The 22,353-nt window shown below is 42.0% G+C and overlaps 1 long non-coding RNA gene across 4 annotated transcripts in view; it reads right to left on the reverse strand.

Annotated features, from left to right (window-relative positions):
• The window catches only part of LOC130146379 (uncharacterized), a 43,066-nt gene extending 20,713 nt beyond the window's left edge, over positions 1-22,353 (reverse strand). For 2 of the 4 annotated variants that reach the window (XR_008820881.1, XR_008820878.1), the window contains exons 1-4: positions 22,050-22,353; positions 14,109-14,217; positions 9,117-9,387; positions 7,683-7,917 (exon numbers count right to left, since the gene is read on the reverse strand). This is a non-coding gene — a long non-coding RNA (uncharacterized LOC130146379). The remainder of the gene's footprint in view (positions 1-7,682; positions 7,918-9,116; positions 9,388-14,108; positions 14,218-22,049) is intronic. The other 2 variants (XR_008820880.1, XR_008820879.1) reach the window with 2 other exon arrangements.

Consider the following 22,353-nt stretch of genomic DNA (forward strand, 5'->3'; position numbering starts at 1 on the left):
GACTGGACACAACTCTACTCACACCAGTGTTGCCTGGGGTCCAGGTTTAATCTTTACACTCTCCTTCAGTTTGATGCAATAAGCAAAGGAACATGACTCTTACTTGTACTAGGTAGTTCATCGAGATTGATGCCCAGGTATTAATGCCAAGACTTTTCAACTGTAACCTGCAGTCCCTGTCCTACAGTCCTGCTCCAGTGTGGATTTGAATGCATCCAAAATCTCCATGAAAAATACCCCAGATTTGGGTGGAAAATCTGCCAAATGGCCATATATTGTTTGACCTCAGTGAATGACCAAAGCCAAGCTCTTCAAGAGTCAGCCATCAGGATCCATCTTTTGGTTAGCCTGACACACAGCCTGAGGCTATCGTCACCACACTGATCTTTAGTACATAACTTATTTCAAACTGCTAGGCAGCAAATCTGGTTACTGAAGGCCACAGCAAGAGTACATGCTGCATGATCTTAATCAAATATGCTTACATTATAACGTCAAATAACCTCTGCCCAGTGTAGCACAATTATGGGTGAAACCAACAGCTGCTAATAGTCTAACCGCTACGCCAAAACCCCTTGCCAGATTTTACTCTTGCACTCCACCATCCCCTACTCTGCTTCCTCCTCTACAGCTCACCCTGTTCTAAGGGCAAATTCCCAGAGACGTCCATTCCCCTGTTCATGATTTTCTCTAGAAGGCATCTGCCAGTTGTTAGCAACAAACAAGGATTTGTTTTCAGACTTCAGGCAGGTGAACCTTTCTTTCACCAGCCACAATGTGTTGCTTACTCTGGGGAAACAAGTAGCTGCATAGCAATTGAAAAGAGTCAGCCAGTATTTTTGTGACTTGAATAAAAATGAAAAAAATGGACACAAGCACCTCCATGCGGAAGGCTGACACCTTGCAAAGGCAGCCAACAGAAGAAACAGCCACCTCCTCCGCTTCCCTGAGTGGCCACACTGGATCTGTCAACTGTTCTGTGCAAAGCATTTGTACCCACACCCAAAGAATGGAAAATCTCTACAGCGCTGTGCTAGGTTAAGAAATGGGACCCCCTTGCAATTATATCAGCAACTCTCCTCTGCTCTGAAAACTTTCCTGAGTGGGAGTAGTGCGATGAAGCAGAAAGCTGGCTTAGCTCCTGAAAGTGCCAGATGGGCACTGGAGAGAAATCTTGCCATAAGCTGCAAGCTACAGAGAACAACTTTCCAGGAAGGGAAAGTCCCAGAAACTACCAGCAGGAAAAAAGCCTGTGGGAAAAACAAGTCACAGCCTTTTCCAGCCAAAATCAGCCTCACTTCAGGTATCACTGAACATTCATTCTATCACTCCCTCAAAATACTGAAGGGAATGACCCAGTACCAGACACAGATGAAGGTAACCAAGCAGCTTACCATTTTCCAAAACATTGCAATACATATATGATGTGCCTTTCCTTCATGTTCATGCCAAACATCTTCTGAAGGAATTCCATTAGCACTCTAGGATGCACACAAACCATTTGCTATTGATATAAAACATCAGTCTATCCACTTGTAGCAGGGCTGCAGTGTTTTTCAAATAATTTCAGACAGGGAAACACACCAGATAATGACAGCTGTTTAAAGGTACACCACACCATTTCTACACACTAACCAGCACAAGCAGATTCCTCATAGCACACAGAGGAAAAAGAAAACCTTCCCCATCAGGGCCACTTCTATTTTCTTTGCTGCTGAGTCAGCATCACATTTGCCTTTTGACTGATCCCTGAGAAACTTCTCTTTGCAACACTGCATTTTGCTATCTTCCCATTACCTCCCAATTGAAACCTGGAGGAAAGCACAAAATGGTATAAAGATGATCCCGATTTGTGGCGCTTGCAAGATATCCAAAGCTATTCAGTTTCTCTTTTGCCATAGACTCCCTCTGAACAGTGCTGGGCAACATGCATCATCTCTGTGCTCAGACTACTGAAGAACAACTTATTTTTCTTAAGAGTACAGTCACTCAGATACCATAAAACAAATATAAAATTTAACACACAGCCTCTTGTATGCCCTTCAAAAAGAAAGGCTGGGTGAGGGGCAGAAGGGTTCCCCTGCATTGGAGGCCAAATCGTAACATTTAGGAATTTTCTATGATCAATAACTCATCGACCTGTGAGTTTCAGAGAACACTCGCAGTGCCTTTATCATCCTTGTTACCTATTGCCTCTCACTTGCAGCGGATGTGGGTGCTGTGGGCTACCAGAAAATGTTGGTAGAATATGTTCCTCTTGCTTGAGAGCACATTTCACAGTGAAACTAACTGATCGTGAATAATTCCATACCACAGCCTTGGACCTTGTTTGTATCTGGATGGGAGGTATCAAGCAAGCCAAAATGCAGGGACAATGCTGGGACCTGCACACAAGCATTCCCGGCTCCCAGTCAACCTTCCCTCTGGGACAACGAGCTGAAAACACTGTGCTGATGCCCTGCGAAGGACAGAAAACACATCAGGGATCTTCTGTCCTGGTTTTGGCCGGGATACAGTTAATTTTTCTTCTTAGCAGCTAGTGCAGTGCTGCGTTTTGGATTTGGTGTGAGAACAATGTTGATAGCACACTGATGTTTTTAGCTGTTGCTGGGTGACGTTTATATCAAGACAAGGACTTTTCAGTTTCTCAGGCCTTTCCAGCCAGAGGGCTGGAGGGGCGCCATAAACTGGGAGGGGACACAGCCAGGACAGCTGACCCGAACTGGCCAAAGGGATATTCCATACCATAGGATGTCATGTTCAGTGTATGATCTGCAGGGGGGTGGCTGGGACCTGTGGATCACTGCTTGGGGACTGGCTGGGCATCAGGGTGGTGAGCAACTGTATCGTGCATCACTTGGGTTTTTCCTTTTGGATTTTATTCCTGTCTCTCTCTCTCTCTCCTTTTCATTACAATGTCATTGTTGTTATTATATATCAGTTATTAAATTGTTCTTATCTTAACCCATGAGTTTTACCTTTTTCCCGATTCTCTTGCCCATCCTAGTGTGGTGGAGGAGAGCGAGCAGCTGTGTGGCGCTTAGTTAAACCACAACACAAGCGTAGGCTGTAAAAGCCAGTGCAGTGGTCAAATTCAAGCCATGAGGTATGAATTCCCAGTAGTACAAATTCTAATTGAAGTCAACTTGAAATAAAATTGAAACTGAAATGCAATTTCATTCATAACTTTCTTCTCTAGCTGATTGAATACCATTGTTGACCACAGTAAATATAATTTGTCATCCACTTGTATATTTGGCAAACCTTTAAATCCTTGGTAATGAATGGAACTACATATACGTGAGATGATCGCTTTCAAATTTTCCAGGCAACTCCAAAATTTACACAACTAATTGACCTCGCTGCCTATTTGCAATATCTTGAAAACCAGCGGAAATCACGGTATTGAGTCTCCCAAGTGGTCCCCATGAAAATATTTTTTCTAATAATGGGAGAGAGGAAAAGAAATTGTTCAGAAAGGGAACTGTATAAGCCCTACAAATAAAAACTGAAGAACTACAGTTTCTAGATGGAGGAAGATCCCTCTCTGTAAAAAGCGTCTGGGATTCCACCAAGCAGCCAGGGAAGATCCAAGGTCACAGAACCAGCAGAGATGCACTGATTTCAGTTCAAGGGGTTTTAATGTTTTATATGCAGTCAATATATCAAGTTTTTGGACCTCTCACAAAGGAAATATGTATTATATAATTTGAGGGGAAAATAGCTACTTCATCTTTGTTGAGTTAGTGTAAATATTTAGCAGCAAATTCTACTTTGGAAAAAAATGAGGATTCTGTGCTTAAGTGCAGGCCTTATATTCTGTCCTTTACTTTTATTACTTATGTGAATGCATGCTTTTCTGTAAGTACATGCATATGTACATATATTTAGTGACTAAAAGAAAAAGCAGATCACAGAAAATTAAGGCAAATGTATGTGACTGGATATACTGGTTTTACTCTGACATACTAGCTCACTGGTGAGTTGGATCTGAATAAGCTATGCCTGGCACACCACTGAAGCAACAAGGTAAGCAAAGGTGACTTCTATAACATCTGTAACATACACAGGGAGAATGGGAGGGATAATGACAGCATGTAATTATTTTCCTAGAGCCAATATGCCAGAGGGGAAATTTTTTCACGTCTCTAAATAAAAGGTGTCTTTTCAAAGGTCTAGATTTGCTTCACCATCAAGTGGGGACTTCCCTTGATGGGGAAATCTCTAGGTTCTCTGTCACAGCGACTTTCCAGCCGTGTCTGAAAGAGACTGGAGTAGCCCCTACAAATCAAACCGTTGTCATTAAGTTGAATGAATCACATAAAGTTCAATTTAAAGTTTTCTTAGCACACTGCATCTCTGTAAAAATACATAAACACAAATATAAAATATTAAATAAAAAACACAAATGGCAGCTCAGTACACTGCTATTCAATTGAAGTCAAGACACAGTTTCTTATGGTAAGCACAGAAGTGATTGACAGAAGTCCGATTTATAGAAATTGTAAAGTATCAGTGGTACTTTATAACTTCATGCAAAAACATCTTTAGCAGACTTTGTCCTAGTAACAGACACCAGTAAGTTGAATTGAAGAAAGACCAAGAAGAGAGGAAATCGTACTAGTTTAATTTTTTAAAGGACAATTAGCAAATTCAGTGGAAAATAGGGCTGGTCCTTAATGGACATGCTGACTTTTTGGTACCTTTTTTATTATTATTTCAAAATAAATTACTGAAATTTTATTTTAGGCTTCATTCCATGCTTTATGTCCCCACGCACTTCTAAAATTCCACCAAACCACAAATTAATTTATTAACAGACGAGCTCTTTAGCTTTTGCCCTCTCTTCTCAGAACTCAGCCATTCTAACCTGGAGCTGCTCACATTTCAAGGTGGCCAGAATATACACTCATTGGAAAACTTGAGACACACTCCTTTACCAGAAAATACCTTTGTCTTCATGTAAAGGTCTTCTAAAGCAACAGGACAACAAGAAGGTAGTAAATTTGGTGCAGAGAGCATGACATAGCAGTTCACATTTCTGAGGTAAAGTTATGGCTCTTGGTATTTTCTTAGAAATTTAATGGAAAACCACAATACAAGTCTGGTCCATTGGCTGCCTGCCAGGAAAGCTGACACAGAACCCCATTGCTGGGACCACGCTGGCCCCAGGGAGCACCCAGGTATAGGGAATATAGGAAAAGTAAAATAAGAACTGTACAGCTTCACCCAATTTCTGAAGAATTAAAGGAAAAGTTGGTATGCATAAGGTCCAGAAGACATAGGAAGGATATCCAAATGGCCAAATTTTGTCTTTGTCAAAGCCCTGGAAAGCAAGGCTGGCTACTGATGAAGGGATGAATGAGTATACTCAGAGAGGCAGCAATCACCAGGGCAACAGCAGCAGTTGCTTCCACCGTTCTTCAGTTGCCCCAAGAGCATCTGAAGTCTCTCCCTAGCTCCACTGTATCTCATCTCCCAGTTCTTCCACCTTTATCTGCTTCTACCCAGCCTTGACATCTCTGGGCAAGTACTGGCACCGGGCTAGTCCTGGCTAACATGCTGTGTCAGTAAGACACCACAGAGAATGTGGTGGCACCACTCATGTGTGAGATGTTCTCAGCCACCAACAAGGGAAGAATTTTCTGAACAAGCACGGAAATGAAACAACGTCCAGTTGCAGAATACAGATACAAGGAAATGAAGGCTCAAACAGCTCCTGGAGAAAGGGAGGCCCACGGGCTAGGCAGTACTTTCATTACTCATAACGTAGTTTCATTATGTATGTAGTCCCTTTGCTTTCTCTCACAACTTCCTTTCCAAAAGCTTGTGCAATACACATGCTAAGATACCATGCTACTACTACATTGGGAGCAGCCTCCACATTGCTGCCAAAGTCCTCAGGATCTGTCTGCTTCATGCAGCCTCCATGTTTTTTGTTGCATTTTTTAAGTGAGCTCAACATCTCTTCTCTTCTGAGTCCTTCAGCATAACCCTCAGCAAGGCAAATAAAGAAAGTCAAACAAACCCCAGAGTATGCAGCAGGACTCAGATACTACTACAGCAGCCCAACAGGGGAAGGAAGGAAGCACAGGACTTCTAAACTTCTCCTTTCTCACAAGGTCTTCCTGTGAGGGCTTTTGCAGGCCAGCATTGTAAAGTGAGTAGCTACAGCATCAGGCTGCAGTCTGATGCAATCAATCCAGTACACAGGATTTTCAGACTCACAGGGTTCAGTTTTAAGGCGAGTACTTTGAAAAGCTTGTTGCTATAGGCTTCCCCCCCCCTTGTATTTACATGGAAAAGACACTATACACCAGACCTGAGCTCAATTCCTCTGCAACAGTTCCTCCATAAAAACGGTGACTGACAGAGGTTGTGAAATGCCTTCATCTTGTTTTGTAATGCACACTACTACCAGGAGTCTTAATATTGTTTATTAGGAATATTAAACTAGCATGTCCCGGGGATCAACTCCTACAGAGTCATCTATTGGTGAGATACATCAGTTGAAGTTCTGTCACTAGGTTCATATTAGATTTAGCGGCAGTGGAGGTTCAAATCCCAACAAGATAACTCATCCCTCCATCTTTCACAGATGTGAGACTTCTTCTGAATATGGCTTCATTTCCAAGGAAGAGTTTTGGAAACACTGAAATATAACTTCATTAAAAACTAGGATAAAATCTTTTGGCTTCTCTTTTTTAGAGGAACTGTGTATGATTGCCGCTGTGCTCAGACTGCCTGCAATAATTATGTACACTGTTGCATAGCTATTTTAATTAATAGTAATATAGAATCTCTTAAACTGTATGAAGACTTTTGACATTGAATAAACTGCCAGTAAAATTGAAGATTTTTACATATGACAGAAATGGTATCTTGAACGATGGGCATTGGCTTAATAAATGGAGGCAAACAGTAAAAACTGGTGTTACATTAGGTAACTTCGCTGAGCTGAGTTCAAGCTGAGCACTTAAATGTTGTTAAGAGTATGTAAAGACTTGTACCCAAGTCAGCATGAGCCCTTCTGTTGACAAAACAATGATTTCATTTATTATCAATAGTAAAGAATTACATCTAAGACTCACAGTCTTAGTTTCATTCAGGTTATTTGGTTTTGATTCTGGGTCTTACTGGAGACTTTTTCTTGATTTTCATGCCCACAGCTGTTTTCCTGTTACTCCTGTACTATCTCTATATGCAGAGAAGGTCATTTGGTTCGGAATATTACATACACAGGGAAATAAAGGCTCACTTTCTTAATTCTTTCACAGTTGCATGAAAACACTTGCATACAATCATTTCTCTCCACACACCTACACTCTTTGTTTAAGAACCAAAATTATTAATAAGATTTGGCACATGATATGGTACGATCTTGGGACCTGGGGACAGAGTTAGGCTTTCAAGCCTAAAGCCCAAGCGCACACACGCTGCCGCTGAACCCTTGGCTCTGAATGTGTCTTTTCAACTCTAGGGGAAGCCAGAGGAAACCTCCCCGAGTCGCGCCTCTCACACACGGCAGCACTGCTACAACTGTCATGATTTCTGCTAGATGGTGCTGGCTCTGAGCCATCTTCCCCTTTACGTAACGCACCTATCTGTCCTCCAGTGCGGAGGGGTTAGACGTATTGTGTAATACACTTTCAGCCTAAGCTATTCTTCTACAGAGCCCTCACCTGTGAGTTCTGCTGTGGGTAAGGAAAAAGTGATGTGTCTTTGACATCTGAGTAGACCACTGCCATTTCCTTCTCATGGCACAGATTCTCCACCTCAAGAGCAGCTCTCAGTGGGGTTCAGAAGAAGACAAATTGTAGCTGACACCAAATGATGATGACGATATGGACACAAATTGCCAACAAGCTGCTTGCATAGACAGATCTTGGAGACACAAACAAGCATGCATTCCCACATCTGTTTCAAACAACATAAATAGTATTTTCATAATTTTTGACATGTATCCTAGCATGTAATTGTAAGCAGGCAGTTTTCCAAAATACAATTGTTTTGTGGAAGTGGTGAAGCAAATAATCAGTGCTATCAGATACACAAAGAACTATTAAGATGTTCTTCTCCAGAGACCTTTCAACATAGAGAAAGAATTATTTTAGGTTTTATACTGCTCCATAGTAGCAAGTCTAGCAAAAAGGTTAGATACGGTAATCAAAACAAAACTGAAATTTGTCTTTAAGAACAATACTTTCCAAAAGCAATGTCATAAAGACAGGACACTGGCATTTGCAAGTCAAGTATCAACCCATATTAGAAACCGTAAGAAGAGCTTTACAAGCATTACTTGCCATGTGCATGCACCCAAAGAAATGAGTCACTACATCACAAGGGATGAAACAATTAGAATTAGTGAACACTGGAGGCAATATATTCACACAACCTTAAGCGAAGTGTTGCCCCAGCACAAGTAAGGCTCAGCAAAAACCTGGCATATTTCCAGTAGGCCTGAAAACAATGCTGTACTTTGAAATGTATGGCTGGAGAGAATGGTTTGACTAAATGTCTCTGCAGCGTAACCTCTGACAACCTGGGATGTTAAAGCAAGCAGTTCAATATTTGTCCTATGATTTTTATTGGAGCAATGACCAGAGGAATCTAAGTGTGATCTGTACCCATCATGTTAGGTACTCAATATTATGCAGATCTGCCTGTACTACTACAGATAAAGTAAAAAGTACTGCCATAAAATGCAGAAGTTTGAAGGAGAGCAGTGGAGAGGCATCTTAGTCAAAGGTTTTGGTAGGCAAACAAAAAAAGGAAGAAACTGGTTTCTGTTAGTCCCAGGCTAAATGTTCCTGCTTGACTCCTGTCAAATCGGTAATAAAGCAGGTGACTAGTTATCCACAGAGGTTTCTATTATCTTTTCTTTTTTTTTTAAACTGTATTCTATGACACATTTACACAGATCGGAAACATGGAGTGCATGTTCCTGTTCCTATTTCTCTCATCCTTCCATTGATGTTTCATTTTGTATAGCATTCCCTACAGTTAAAAAAATCACTTGGGCCAAGAGACCACCGTATTTTGTGGCAGCAAGGCCTCCTAAGATCACCTGAAAACCACCATCAGAACACAAGATTAGTCAGTCACAGCATAGTTACCCTTCAGCAGGGAGCATCCGAGTTTCATCACTCTTGGGTGCTTCTCAAACAGGGGTGCACGATGCTGTCAGCCTTCACACCACGTTGACCGTGATTCCCCACAGTGACAGCAGCAGCAGCAGCAGGGGTGCAACAGACGTGGTGTCTCTCCTGCAGCCAGCTGGGGCAGAAGGAAGGCAGGTGTGAGCAGAGACTGGGAAACAGCCATGGATGCTTGGCTGGCCTTCCTCCCCTCACTCTCCTGGAAGACTTTTCTTGAGCACTAGCCTACCTTTTGAAATAAAAATTCATAATAGTCAACATTTTCATAACAATAATGCTTTAAAGCCCTTTTTTCAAAAGTAGCCTTTGGTTTCTGGTTGCCCAACCTGAACTTGCTCTCAACAACTGCCAATAGGTCTCTAAAGAATCCACTGGAACAGAGGCTGTGTGGCCCTTTGGGACACCCCCCATCTTTTTCAAGATAGGCATCCAAAAATTGAGATAAATTAACTTATATTAAGTGAATGAATGCTCAAAACAGGAGTCTATGCAACTTTCCCCTGGCCGAACAGACTGTCAGTGGCAGAGATGAGGTGTTCTTGCTTCCCAGTCCTGCACATATCTCCCCGACTGTTCTGCCCCTGAACCAAAATAATTTTCCATAATTGTATTCACTATCACAAATGTTAATACACACTTTTCCAGGTAAAATTCTGCTCCAATAGCAATAGTTAGAGAGGGGAAAAAAATTAAACATATCTTGCTACGCTGTCTTCCCACAAGATAAAACTGCAGCAGTGAGTGATTCTGTTACAGGACAGAGCAATTACAAGGAAAAAAAAAAAAGAGGACCATGATGTCTTTTGATCCAAAAATTTATGGAGAATCCAGAATCCTTTAGGTTGAGCATTTGAGTTTGCAGGGAGAAGAGAGGGAAAAGAGCTCATTTCTCTTTCAGTTTTCCACTTGGGGTTTTATGGTCAGCTTTGACTGCTGTATAGCAGCTGCTACACTGCTTTTCAGGTTGAGCCCCTGAACCACAGCAATTAATCACAGAACAAATTATTTGGGCTTGTGAGGTGGTGTGACGCAGGATGCTAAATGACAATAGGCCGCAGAAAAGGTCAAAAAACCCAATGGGGGAAGCAATGTACATGTTGAGTGCTGTGAGAGCTGTGCTGAGTAGCTGCACGGATAACTGAGTTTGGGGGATTTCTCAGCTCTGCACATTGCTCTTGGGGTTTGCAATACTGCAGGTAGCAAAGAAAAAAGGGGGGAGGGGAAGGGGCCAGGCAGTGCAGATGTACAGTAAGGAAGTAATTCTAAAGTGTGACAGCACTGTTGCAGCGGTGGTGGATCTGCACGACTAGTTACAGTGCTGCAGGGAAGTAAGTTTGTGCTTGAGCCTTTTGTGTAGGAGGCCCAGGCACAAACGGGGATACCCCACAGCAATGTAAAAAAAAAGAAGTATGCATATAGCTATGTGATTAATGCCGCTTAGTGCATGGGTCGTATCTCTCTGAACCACACACTAGTCTTTCCCAACTATGTCATGCAGACCATGTGTAGAAGCAATCTAATGGGGTGCACTGAGATGATTTTAGTTCACATTAAAGCAACAAACAATATTTCTCAAACCAGAACTCTAAGAGTAACACCAAGTACATGCAAATCATTGAATTAACAACAACTTGTATGAATATGTAAATTTACATCACCCTAAGGTACCACCACTCTGCCACTTGCCAAAAAACTCGTATTGCTTGGTCTGCAAGACCGTAATATTCCACCTTGCAGGGCAGCTTACCAAGCCAGGTTCTGCACATGTACTGCAGTAACACCTCCTTCCGCGGGAATGCCTTTCTCCTTTCCGTGCATGGGGAGGAGGCGTGTATGGGCAGCGGTTACCCTTCTGTTAAGTTACACTGTCACACCTCTGGTGACTGCAGTCCTGAGGGGGTGCAGGTAGCTATCCAATGTGGTAACACTCCACTCCTGCTCAGGCTTACATTACACGTTTAGTATTATAAAAACTTGTATTTATCCGAGCGCATCAGAAGAGTGAGCATCACAGCCCAGGCCTGCTTCAGGTGTGAGCAGCCCACAGCAGCACTTGGGCCCTGGCCTGGCAGGGGCTGGGAGGTTGGGATACAGGCAGCCGTTCTGCAGGAGGTCACTAACCAAAGCCCGGCTGCTCCTCAGCACAGCCCCTTTGGTGGCTGCAGCCCACACTGGAACAGCTAACAGAGAAGAGCCAACGTGGACATCCAGGCGAAGAGGTGTCAGGCTCAGGAGTCACAGAGCCACAGAAAGGTGGCGTACCTACAGCTAGGCAACAGTAATGCAAGAGCCAGTAATATCAAGAATGCGTCTTGAATCATCTGCTTCCCCAAATATTTTGGCACATCCCGAGTGAACAGCTACCCACAGCCCCCTACTCGCATACCGAGAAGCCAGCATATATCTTTTCCTGAGTATGCACATGCCCATTTTTTAATTTTCCCTCTTCTATGTTATAGTCCAATAATTAAGACTGGATGTGAAATCCTGCCTCCCCGAAGAAGATTTTACCACAGGTTTCACACTTCAGGGCACCTCAGCCACCAAGTTCCATGATATTGCAGAAAAGCAGGTGAGGATGGGGGAAGGCAGGGCACCTCCATGCTGAAGACTTCAACCTGTAGAACAGACCTGAGGAACCAGCAGCTCTCACACAGCGAGGCTGTAGCCTGGTGGGTGGCCCTGTTAGTGCAGAGAAAACTTTGGATCCCAGCTCTGGCTCCAGGGTCCGTCCCACTGCTTCGCACTACACAGCCATGACCTAAAACGTTCCTGGGCAAATCCTAAGTCAGAAAGTTTCCTCCAGGTGGATTTCAAGCATAACAGATTGGCCAGAAGAACAGTTTAAAGGGCTGAAATTTTGCACATAGGCAGATTGGAGGTGGCTATATCTTTTGCTGAGTCTCCCTTAGTCTCGTAAGCATCAGTTTGCCTATCCATCAAATATGAATTATTATTCTTTGTATCAAATACTATAGCAACAATATCTGTTCTATGAGTAAACTGTAAATGTACAGGTGAAGTTTAAGATATCTAGATTCTTTGCCTGACATATAAAATAGGCCAAGAAAGGATGGTGGAGCTAACAAAATAGCTGCCCAGCAGAACCATGCAAAAACGCGGTGATGAAAAGGAGCCATGAAATAAATCTAAATGACAGCACGTGTAGGATGAGCATCCACCTACATAAGTATCTGGCAAACACAAGAAAGATGTTGACTAATTCCTTATTTGTTTTGCAGCTTCACCGATAGAGGGGTGGATCTACGTACCGCTCAGCGTGTCTCCGGGAGCTGGAGGCATTTCACAGTAAACCTGCAGCAGTGCCGTTCTCGGCTCTCCAGCACCCTCCTCTGGGCTTCGCCCAGGCAAGCACCGTCCTCCCCACTGCTCACACCGCCTGAATTATTTAGCGTCAGGACGCTAAAGACAATGAAACGTCGCTTTGCTCCTTTTGAAGCCTTAGAGAGTCTTTGTGGCACAAATTCGGAGGAGCCTCTCCCCAGAATTATGTCCTCTGCATAATTATTCTTTTGAACAACAGCTAAATACTTGGATTTGGTTTGAAAATAATCATCACTGACTTGCTCACTGTTTCCAATGCCAGGTTGTTAATCTTGAGCCTTGGTAACAGACTGTGTGTTAAAACAATTTTACTTTGATGACTTTTTTACCTTGATGGTTAACATTCGAATCATGAGATGATGTGTTCATGTACAGCACTTGATCCCATATTATAGTTTAATTCCAAACCAATGAAAGGCTCAACAGCAACCAGGAAGCAATCACCACATTACTGTCTTGGGTACATCCCATAATGAACCTTGCCAGGGTGAGTTCATGGCACGCTGAGCAAGTGGGTGCTCCCTCTCCCTCATGCATAGAGGGACTTGTCAGCAGACGTTTCAGACAAGTACTCTAACATGTAAGAGGAACCTGCAAAAAACCCTTTGGAAAGAATATCTAAAATTAGTTGTGTCTGAAATACATTATGTCACACACCACTGGACTCACCAGAGGCAGCACCTTATGTACCTGCTGATGGCAAACTAGAGTTTATCAACCTTATGGAATTATCTTTATACCCCACCACAACAGACTTCAGCCAGCAGCTGGCCTCCTTTCCAGCTTCACTTTTCAAATCTAAAGAAACATCAACTTGAATATGAAAACAGAACGTCAACCTGATGTATGATCTTTTCTCCATAATAGAGAAAATGTAAATCGTACATCTGGGATAGAAAATAATTTGAAGTGCAATGACTATAGAAACAGGTCTCCCAACATTTTGTTTCATCTAAAGTGCCTTCTCCTGAAACCAAACTACCTATTTATTACTCTTTAGGTAGCAGTTAATATTCATTCTGCTCCATATTTACATGCACAATTCCACAAGAAGTTCAAGGGAGAGTGCAGACACATCCTATTACCTTTTGCTATCACGAATGGGGAAAAGAAAGACAATCACACTTGGCAGAGGTTCTCATTACTCAGACGCAAAGGCAAATCCTAGATCTACTGTGCTATACATACAAAGACTGCGTCTATAGTCAAATTTGAAATCCCAGCCTGTGTTCAAAAGAGTATCTCAAGCCAGGCTTCTTGATCAAAAAGTACAGAGAGATTACTAATTTACAAGTAACAAATTCATGTATCCCAGAGTTTGTACTTGAATGAAGTAGTCTTCCTAATTCTTGGCAAAAATCTGCCAGCAGAAGCTACAGTTAAGTTTCGAACAGATGAAAGCCTTAAATATGTATTTAATTTATATCCTTCAGTAGTGTTAAATATTTAACATCACAAGGTTTAAAAACAAGCTAAACAACCGTAATAGTTGTTGCAACAACTGTAATGTTGTAAATAACAGTATCCCTGTTGATGTTTTGCTTTTCATTTAGAGATACTACAGACTTGTTAACCCCAGAGGTTAACATTTTCAATTTCTGTTACTCACTACCAGACAGACTGAGAAGAAAACCAGGTCACAGTGAGAGGCGGTTAGTCACGCAGTCCTCCTGCTTCCTTCCTTCCTGTTGCACAAGCCATCGACTCTTCTGCTCTAAGGAGAGAGATCATTATGAGGGTGACCGTCATTTTTATTACCTGACAGAAGAAACTTAGGAATAACTACAGTGTTATTGTGGCACATATGGGGGTTACAGACCGATGCAAAAATATTTTCTGTAGCATATTACTCCTCAATTTTATTTTTTTCCCATTTTCAGTGCAGAATCACAGTACCCACTGGTTAGAACTGCTCTCCCAGTAGCCATGTGCTCTGCTGTAGTCACAGAAAACTAATATCAAATAGTATTTCTCTTATACTAATGATATGTTAGCATTATTTTTCCTTGCTTCTTATTATTACTGGTGACAAAGGTTCTTAAAACATTTCCTCTAGGACAGAACTTGCATCAAAGATTAAACACATGTCCTTGGTGAAGGCTTCACTTCTGCTATGAAGACAAACCCTCGCACGGGGCACTAGAGGGCACAACAGGTACCTTTTGGATACATCATACTTTACAACTTCATGTATTACTCCAGAGACAGAACAATGAGTACAATAAACTTAATCCTAGGAAAGGGCATAAGGAAAGCTAAAACAGTGCCTGCACAGTTACAGACAAATTAATTTATTTTCTAAGATAGACAACTACCTTGCACCCTAACCCACGTTTTTTAATTTGTATGATGAAAATGCACGTACACTCAAATATATTAGCATTTATATCAAATATGATATTAGCATTTATATCAAATATGATATTAGCATTTCTACATGAATTTATACAACAGATATTAAAGATCACAAAATTGTGTGCTGTGCCATCTGATAAAGTAGGCAGGGCGGGGAGAAAACAGAATGCTAATCTAGCTCAATCGCTGAAGGAAACAATCAACCTAAGTGCTCTACATGCTTGTATTTTACACTGGCTTCTATAATGTTTTAGATTGTGTTGATCACTAAGTTCATTGTTGGCTTGAAGCAAAAAGCCTGATTATTTCAGAGTAGTTTAGTTCTTGAACTTGAGAGTCCTATTGTAATATCCAATCAAGCATTCTTGGCAGGCAGATGATTTTCAAGTTAGGCCATAAATGGACAGAACTCAGAGGCAATAAAATGTTAGTTATTTCTTCTCTCTTAAATGTATTTGAAATGCAGGATTTTCTTATCTTTCTCCTACAATTGACTCAAAATTTTTATTTCCATGCCTGCAAGATATTAGAAGAGAATGTAAATGAAAGCTCTTAGATGGTTTTAGATTCAAATACTCTTGTTTTGACCCTTTTTACTTTTCTTTTTTACCACCAATTGACAAACCACTTGGTTATTTTTTCCTTCCAGGATGCTAGTGTAGGAAGTACTATTCAGACGTGCCTGGGGAACTAAGGTGTCTGTTCACAAAGCACTAGGACACATGAAATACCGCCACAGATGTCCCTGTATAGCTGTGCCAGTGTATCTCCATTTTGACCTGGAAAACTCATTTCATTTCAAAGTATAGTCTTCCAGCACCACACCTGCTCGTGGCTCACCTAGTTCCTTCTCCCTGCAGCCGCTCTGTTAGCTGCAGTTCTTTAGTCTTTCTCCTGCTTGTAGTCAATCTACTTCATTTGCTGTCTAAATTTTGCTGGCACATCACAGCAGTAAGCACTAGGCTCACTCTAAATACTTCCCACCAGAGGTCTTTCTGGTTTCTAGCTTCTGACTCATCCTAAACTATTCTGCCTCAGGTATTTTATAATGCTGTGCTTACAGCACCCAGTGTGGACAGTAACTGGCCTCAGCACAGTAATGAAATACAAAAATATCTCTTATTTCCTTATCCTTTGACATTACATAGCTGGGTTTTATTGGAATTAAATTGGAAATTTAATGGAATTAAATTGGAAAACTTGAGTCTTTCACATACTCCTGACAATAGCTATGGTTCAAAAGCCTGTGGGAGTCCAAGTATTCTGACAGGGGAGGACAGCATTATCTCCCCATAGCCAGGTGGTGGGTGTCCTTCCACTAACATCAAAAGCAAGTGAAAGGAATGGCATCTGGGAGTACTAACTAACTCAGCTCTAGAGGGAGTTTACACTAGATGCCCTAACTTTTACATGGCTAAAATTAGGAGAGAAGAATCCCAATGGCATGCCTACCTAAGTGAAGAGAGCAGTTACATGGGTTTGGGGTAGAGCGAGAAAAAAGGGGTAGATTGTTCTGGGCCCCACAATTTGGGAAGGATGTTAAGGTCCTTGAATGCATCCAGAAAAGGGCAACAAAGACAGTGAAACAGCTGTAAGGAATGTCCTGTAAGGAGCTACTAAGGGCTTTGGGCTTGTCTGCTTTGGAGAAAAGGAGGCTGAGGGGCGACCTCATTGCTCTCTACAGCTTCTGAAAAGGGGAAGTGGAGAAGTAGGTGCTGAGCTCTGGTATCCAGTGACACGACCCATGGAATGGTTCAACACTGCACCAGGGGAGGTTTAGACTGGACATCAGGAAGCATTTCTTTATCGAGAGGGTGACCAAACCCCAGAACAGGCTTCCTAGGGAGGTGGCCAGTACCCTAAGCCTGTAGGTGTTTAAGAGGCTGTTGGACAATGCCCTTAACAACATGCTTTAACTTTCAGTCAGCCCTGAACTGGTCAGGAAGTTGGACTAGATAATCATTGTAGGTCCCTTCCAACTGAAATAGTCCGTTCTATTCTATTCTTGACTGTAACCCCCTATGTCACAACATTTCCACCACTACAGCATCTTTAAAGTGGGTTTCCTAAAGCAATGACAATACTTTAATGTCCTGTCACCACTGTTCAAAGGGACTGTTACAAGTTCAGGAGGTTTAGTTCTCTGAAGGTATAGCTCCTGGACAAGTATTTCAGGTCACTGAGCTGGTTCTCTCCATTCCTAGCCAAGTTATATGCACCTTATGATCGTGGACATTTTTATCACCAATAATAACTTCAGAGCAATATTAAGAGCAGATATTTATTGAGGAAAATAGAATACAAAAGCTTCTTGGCTTCTCTGTTTTCAGAGAGTATTTTAAAAGTACTTTGTACAAAATGGAGATGGTTTTGTGTGCAGAATATGACTGAATAGCTTAAAATCAGTGATTGCTCATGGAACTTAACCAGCAACAATTAAGAAAGTATTAATGGGCTCTTTAGGGATGGATAACAGCTGGTTTCAAAAAAGCATAAAATACTTAGGAACAAAATAAAATGCAGACATCTGATGTGTGTCTGGCTTCCAGAATACCATTTGGTAGCCCGAGGCTATCCAAACTGACATCCTACCTGTGACTAGTGAAGGAAGAACAGGGGAAGAGCTTGCAGGCAATGTGCTGGGAAGGGGAAAGGGAAGGGGAAGCAAGAAGCCAGTGAAATTTGTCTCCATACTGGGGAAGAGAACCAGGGACCAACTTTTAATGAAAAGGTTTATATGAATGATTCTCTCCCTTTTTAGTTACATGTTCTTTCCAACTTCACAAGATACTTCATTTCACCAGGGGACAGAAGCAAGCTGCCAGATGTGCCTTGTTACTAGCTAGGAGATTTACTTGACAGTCCTTGGCAAATTTTTGTCTTGGAAAACCACCTAGGCTCACATCCAGCTCTTGATTCCCATTTTGCTATAAATCTCTCTCAAACTGATCATCATCCCACTAGGCCTACTTTGCTGCCTTCCTCATACTTTCTATTTTCTTGGGTGCTTTGTTTTCCTTTATTTGCCATATCTCAGCCTTGCTTTGTCACGTAAGGGTTATTCATCTGACCAAACTCCAAGCCTGTAGAAGACATCCAATACAACACCACTGGAAGCATAGCCACAGAATTATCTGACCTGGAAACTAAAACATATCTTAAAAGGAAAGGGAAAAAAGTAAGGTCAATATCCAATGAAAATTCCTAAATTAAGCACACTTGTTTTGAGATTTCCAGGTGCAGCCTCTTAGTTTTCAGTTTAAATGTTTACTTTGACATGAATCACAGTTTCCTACTTATGAGAACTTTCTCTTTTCCTTCAGTTAATGCTAACTCTGCTTCATGGTAGTAGGAATGAAAGAGTCCTCAAAGGGAACTGTGACAACTTATTTTCTTTCTAGGCCAGATATTTAACTAAAAAAATAAGAAAAAAAGAAATACAGACTTAAGATCACATAAATGACAGTCAGTCAAAAATGAGCTCCCGCTACCTTCAAAACTCTCACCCAGTTGATGCCTAACCTCAGGTAAAGAGCGCACGGGCTTTTCTTTCAGAGCACAGTAGGAGCTGTGTACGCACCCAGCTGCTGTTGCATGTTAAAGGTTTCAGCAATACTTCACACAAGGACTAGAGCCTTCATGTTCCAAGGCCATCCCAGTGTCTAAGTGACAAAATCATGCCTGCATTCTTTCTTCTCCTTCACCGAAACTCAAGATATTTTTCTGCAGTGAAACACCTTCAACAGGAACTGATGATGTACCTGCTACAGAATAGCCCCCAGTTTGTCGTGGGGGTCACTCTTTAGGAATAGGTGTTTGGTTTCCCTCAAGCTGAAGACAGAATTGAATCCAACTCCTGAACTTCCTAAATAAGTGATCCAAGAAGAAAATATTGCAACTGTATAAAACAAGAGGTATCTCTGCCCCCCTCAGCTGTGTCCAATCCTCTGGCCCAATAAAATCAACAGAAAAGCATGTTCTTTGACAAGTATTTCAGAGAAAAAAAAGAAGTTATCTTCATTAGAGGGTTTGGGGCTACAAATGAAAAGTATTTTAGATGGTAGTAGAGAAGTGTACCTAGAATATATCTGAAGAACAGTATATAAGCTACCAACTTGTACCAACTTCCTCCTATGGGTCATGCACAGAGCACAAGGGTTGTTTCTAACCTATAAGGGAGCTAAGACTAGCACAGTGTCCTGGACGCTGCTCGGTAGGCCCGGCAATTACAAGTTGTTTTTAATTTTTGTGAATCTTAAGAGAGCTTATGGGAGACAAACAAAGCAACTTGGCCTCAGATCTAAAATTAAGGGCTCTGAGCTGACTACCACGACAGAGGAGTAAAATCTTCTGATTATGACAGATACTTCCACACATCCATCAGCTCAACACCCAGTAGCAGTCAAAAAGCAAACATTACAGTAGGAATTATTAGGACCACAGAGCAGAAAATCATTATACCCCTGAGTAAATCCAAGAGGCATCCATACTGTGAATATTATACATAGAACTGGTTCCCTCACTTCAAGAAACGATACAGCAGAACTGGAAAAGGGCAGAGAAGAGCACCAGGAAGGACTGAAAGTACAGAGCAGTTTTTGAACAAAGATCCCCTGAAGAACACTCTTCAGTCCAGAAAAGAGATGATTCAGGAGGCACATGATGCAGGTCCATAAAATCACCAATGGACAGAGGAGATGAGCAGGGATCAATTCTTCACTGTCGTTTCCAGTACAAGAGCTACGGGGTATCAAATGAAGCTGATAAGGAACAAGATGCAAAGCAAGAAAAAAAGGATTGTTCCTCACACAGTAGGCATCGAGCCTGTCAAAGTCCTTGCCAAGGACAGTGCACATTTAAGGGACTGGCATGGATTCACAAGGAGACTGGGAAAAGTGCCTGACAGAGAGGTAAACTGAGGTTACTATATAAACAAACTACAACATGCCCAGGACTGAGCTGAAGATAGCTGCAGGCTATGAGTAGTGGGGTCTCGTCATACATAGTAGGTAAGTAAGTAAGTAAGCATCATATGTGCTTACCTGCTCTTACTCTTCCCTAGGCACCTACTTCTGAGCAGGGTTAGAGACTGGGCTGAACGGACCCTTGGTCTGAATCACTACCATAATTTTCATTTTCTTATGCTCTCGATCTTACGTTAAAGAGATAAACAGTTCATGTCAATTGAAAGCAAGAGAAACTGTAAACTTCCAAACTTCCTATGAAGTACAGCTCACACAGCTAATGCTTATGAATGGTTGACAGCAACAAGAGGATTTTCTCCCAGTTTAGCCACAGCTACTTTTTTCATTGCTAATCAGTGATTAAGTCCTTCAAAAATATTAATGGAAAAAACCTCACCTTTTCTTATTGCAAAGGAGGACTAAAGAGAGGGATATCAAAGGGGGGATAATAAGAAACATTTCCAGCCTGCAAAATTAAAATCTCAGAGGGTGTTTGAGCTACTTCCAGAGTGCTAATTAACTTTAAAGGAGGCAGGGGAAGAAGCAGCAGGGGGAGGAGGGTACAAGAAATTTCACTCTGTCCCACACAGTTACCCAAACAGCAAAAATAAATGGATTCCTAAAACTATGACATTTAAGTTTCATAAAGAACCCTCTGAAGACCTCTGAAAAACTAATGGGTGCTCACAAGATCGCTAATAAATTGCTCAATGTGGCTGCTGAAGTCCTTCTAATGGGCCTTGGCCAAATACAAACAAGAAAGGAACTTTTTTTTTTTTTTCAGTTTGTGAAAATTAGAGATCATTCTGACAATATTTGAGAGAAAGGTACTTTAGGATATATTAGGAATTAACACAGGAACTAATCCTGTAAACTCTTACAACTTTACTTGGAAGTGGGAGGGCCAGGGTCAGGAGTGTCAACTCTACAGTGAGATCACTGCTGTCAGTCTTATGTGGAGAAATATTTAATGCTTTCACGCTCATCAAATTCATAAACTCCTCAACACTGAGCCTGCATCTTTCATTTGTCTAAAATCACAATGCACACCTACAGCATTGCAGTATTTTCCTATTTTAAAAGCCTATTATATACTGGTAGTAAAATAAACCACCTTTCCTCTTAAACACCTGTGAAATATGTTAACATAGGTGTCTATCCATCTGATGCATAGTGAATATGTTCTCTGAAGTCCTTCCCCCACAAAATACACTCCCTTTTTAATGTTGTTTTTATATTCAGGTAGACCTTTTCAAATGTTGTTAACATTAATGATATATATGGTAACTATATATTGGGGAGGGCAAAAATATGTTGTGCTCCAAGAGAAAACTGGCCATTTAGTTTGTGCAGGTTATGCTCACTCTTTACATTAAATTTAAATCAAAAAAAAATTTAAAAAATAAAAAAAATTAAAAAAAAACAAACCCACGAAGATAATTTTCAGTCCAGGAGCTATGGCAAAACCTGGGTGGGAATCCAGGAGTGTTTCTGATACTCCATGTCAGGGTAAGCCCAAGTATGTGTCAGCTCCCACCCAGCCCAGGGAAAGTTTTGGACACATGGGCTGGGTGGCAGCCATCATCCACCCCCACCAGGCTCCTGATAGCAGGAGATAAGGATGGGAAGGGAAACAGGATCCCAGAGGAGGGTGCGTGCTGGCAGTGACCCAGCCAACGCCCGGGTGATGTCCAGGCAGAAACAATTTCCACTGCAGGGTGACCAGAGGAGGAAAGCAGGAACAGGGAAAACAAAGCAAAACAAAAAAAGACCCCTTGGAAGTACTCGAATATTCACTGAGTTTTGAATGCAAAAAAGTTAGCAGGACCAGTGTAATCTTTTCTTTACTGTTTTTGTGAGGTATCATATTAAGTAGTTGGTCAGCTATTATGTAGGTACAGTATATAAACTACTAGCATTCTTCCTTCAGTTTCCCACGTCTTACCATAAATAGGTCTCACGCGTGGAGGGGGAAAAGAAGGAAAACTTTTGGCTTGGTCATTTATCTGCGCTATAAAAAGCAACTCTAATAAAACAACAACAAAAATCAAAGTCTTTGGGCTACATCTATGTCAGCTTTCCTAGCCCAGCCTTCACAAAGGTGAATTCTACTTGCTAGCAGTATACTAACGCAAACAACCCTTAGCCGTTTAAAACTGAGCGTTTTGTCAGATCTCATTATTTCTGCTGCCAGGAGGGATGCAAAGACAAAAATAAGACATCCTACCTGAGGGTAAGCAAACTTTTAACTCCAGTCTGGGTTTCTGGAGTGCCTGCCCAGTTCTGCACCGCGCTGCCTCCCGCACAACCAGGACAGCGCAGCCCAGCAGAGCTCGGGCTCATGTTTTGTTCTCCACATACGCTGCTGAGCGGCAGCCGCACCCTTGGTTTCTCACGTTGTTGCTGCCCATTGGCAGACAGGGCTGTCCCCAGGGCCCGCAGCACCACGCGTGTCCCCTTCTCCCGGGGAAGGGGGGGCGCCTGTCTCCCCCGAGCCCCCGGGAGCGGCTGGAAACCGCAGGCGGTGCAAG

The sequence above is a fragment of the Falco biarmicus genome, chromosome 3 (genome assembly GCF_023638135.1).
Source record: "Falco biarmicus isolate bFalBia1 chromosome 3, bFalBia1.pri, whole genome shotgun sequence".
NCBI lineage: Eukaryota > Metazoa > Chordata > Aves > Falconiformes > Falconidae > Falco > Falco biarmicus.